Below are 3,115 nucleotides of genomic sequence, written 5' to 3' on the forward strand. Positions count from 1 at the left end.
CCTTTTATGATCCTCTCTTATAATCCTTTAATTTAAATCCTTTTTATCATGTTACCTTATACTCAATTCTTTCCGTATCTAGTGGATTTTCGGGAAAAATCAAAGTGTTCGGAATTGGATTCTGACGATCTTTACATACACTTATATACCATATAGAGTGCCAATAATATCCCAGAAGATCAATAACAGAACCCATACATAGTGTGGCATGAAAAGTTTTCTCATTCAGCAAAAACACTATTCATAAGGGTTTCAAAAATTTCCAAAAATTGGGGTTATTACAGTCTCCCCTCCTTAAAAGGATTCCGTCCCGGAATCAGATAGAAAATGAATAGGGATACTCTCTTAGCATTGCACTTTCTAACTCTCAAGTAATTTTCCCACATTGTGGTTCTACCATCAAACTCTGACTAGTTTGATAACCCTTCTCCTAAGCACTTGTCCCTTTTCAATCTATAACCCTTCCTGGTTGCTCCATATAGGTTATGTCGGGTTGCATGTCTATGCGCTCATATGCCCCTATTTATCTGGCATCCGACTTACACTTCCTTAACATTGATACGTGGAACACGTTATGAACTTGCTACAGGTTCGGGGGTAGGGCTAGCTCGTATGCTAACTTCCCAATGTGTTTTAGTATATCCAAGGGTCCAACAATTCGTGGACTTAAACTTTCCTTTCTTTCCAACCCTCATCAATCCTTTCCAAGGGATACCTATAACATCACTAGGTCCCCTATTTCATACTCTTTGTCCTTTCGAGTCAAATCAGCATACCTCTTATGTCCATCTTGGGTTACTACCAGCCGTCCTCTGATTAAAATCTATTATATCCTTGATCCTTTGGACTACTGCGGGTCCGAGCATCTTGCGCTCTACAACTTCATCCTAACATAAGGGAGATCGACATTGTCTTCCCTCAAGGATCTCATAAGGATATCTTAATACTGATATATGATCTATTGTCGTAAGAAAACTCAATCCGTGTTAAGTGATCATTCCAATTTCTTTCAAGTCTATTGCACAGACTCTCATTATAGCTTTTAGCATTAGAACTTTTGCTTCTCAATACCCATTCTTTTCCAGTTCGTAATCGCTACTACCTTCCGTTCCTAATAATATACGGGTTATACTTTTGCTCGCTAGCGTTCTATAACCTTTTAATAACCACGTCAACCTTAGTATCACGAATGTGTTTCCATTCCGCATACTACCACCACTTTATTACTCCTTTTTCAGTTGTTTCTATTTTCGAAAGCTTAATCCTTCATATAGAAGTAAAAGAATTTATTGAGAGATCACTATGATCATGAACACTTGTTATATCGCATAGTTAGTACAGAAGGTGGCCAGCCTTTAGTACTTGACAAGCAATTAAACAATAGCTGGTATCCTACTAGGCTTCTATCACACAGATAGATAGTCATTCGGCAATACCTCCCCTTCTGCAAGGGTTGTTCTTCTCAGCTTATACAAAATGAAAAGAAGAGAAAAGAACGAATTGAAGAGAATTGTATATATGAAAAAAAAAAATATACTGCCACAAAATATCTGGCTTGGAACCTACCTCTGAACTATAGAGGTTTATCATAGAAGAACAAAACATATATGTATTTATATCAACATCAAGTATTATAGCATCGCATTTCACGTGCCTAAATATTTTTGCTATTCCGTCCATCATTCTATGGACCCATGCTCTTCCTCGAGCTTATACTCAATCACCTTTGAAACTCCCTCGACATCAAAAATCGAATCTGGAATCTCATTTTATACATCATCATTACTAGAATCCTATGCTTGCACCGCAACCTTCCTCATATAGTAATACGACTCTCTTTTCATAAGAGGGAATAAATATTCAATAGGTAGATACTCTGCTTAATTAGTCTATCAATGATAACTTATACACTACCATGACCTGATTAGTGGTACTCAATCTCAACATCCATTCCAATACAACTCTCACGGTTGTAATCAGCTCATTACTCGCAGAATCATTGCTGCATTACTATGGTCCACCACTGACCTACTGTCGTCATTCACTTTCCGTGAAATCTTAATATCTAACCATACGGAGTCCATACATGTCGTATAGAATACTTCTAAAGAGTTAACATAATCACCATTCATGATTCATGGAGAACACTCCAGATCCTGGCGTACTTTCATGACATGAAGCAGATAAAAGTGCAGAAGAGTTTTAGTCAAAGCAACGATAGCAGGTTAATACCATTCTTAATCATATGCCTTCAATAGAAGACTTAACTCAATGGTTCGTCTAGTCCTTTTTGAAACATGGTCCTGGCTTATCTCAAGATAGGACCTTCTAAGATAGATAGCCCGCTAATGGCGATTACATGAATTAAACCTTTACCAACTACTATTACGGTTGGGTATTGCACAATCATCAGAAGGAATGTCAATCTTCCAAACCATAATACAACCTTCACAGCTTTAACCATCATCACTGTATTCTTTTGGCACAAGTGCCTATAATTATCCTCTTACCTTTAAAGTGTCGGCCACCTCTTTGGCCTTTCCTGATAGTAAAATTTCCTTACAGTCAATGTCATTTTAACCACCTCCAATTAAATTTTCTACCTCATTTCAATCACAGCCTATGTGAAGATGTTTTCCTTAAAATCTGATGAGTAAAAAAAAAACATCACTATTTTCCATAAGTTATTGCCTCAGTCTTTAGAGGTTAATCACTGTCACGACTGACTCTCAATTATACTTAGAACATCTTTTATCTTAAGCCCTAATTGCCCTGAACAATTTCGACCATTACTGGTTCGATCCATACTTTCTCGTGGTTTAACACGTGCCCCACTTGGCAACATTATAATTACGTCATATTTCCTTTATCAACATTTCTATTCTTGAGAATTTTGAATATTACCTTTCTCCTTGTAAAACTTCTAGGGTTATCCTTGAATCGTTCCTCCTGTATTCCCTAGATACAGGGCATATCAAAATACCATTTACTATTACTAGAACCATTGTCTATATACTTCTAAAAAATTTCTCCACTAATTCTTAAAGGTTGTTGTTACCTTAACCCCTTTCCAAATCATACTGTCAAAACTCATGATGTCCCTATTAAGGGTGAA

This window comes from Apium graveolens, chromosome 10 (genome assembly GCF_009905375.1).
Source record: "Apium graveolens cultivar Ventura chromosome 10, ASM990537v1, whole genome shotgun sequence".
Classification (NCBI taxonomy): domain Eukaryota; kingdom Viridiplantae; phylum Streptophyta; class Magnoliopsida; order Apiales; family Apiaceae; genus Apium; species Apium graveolens.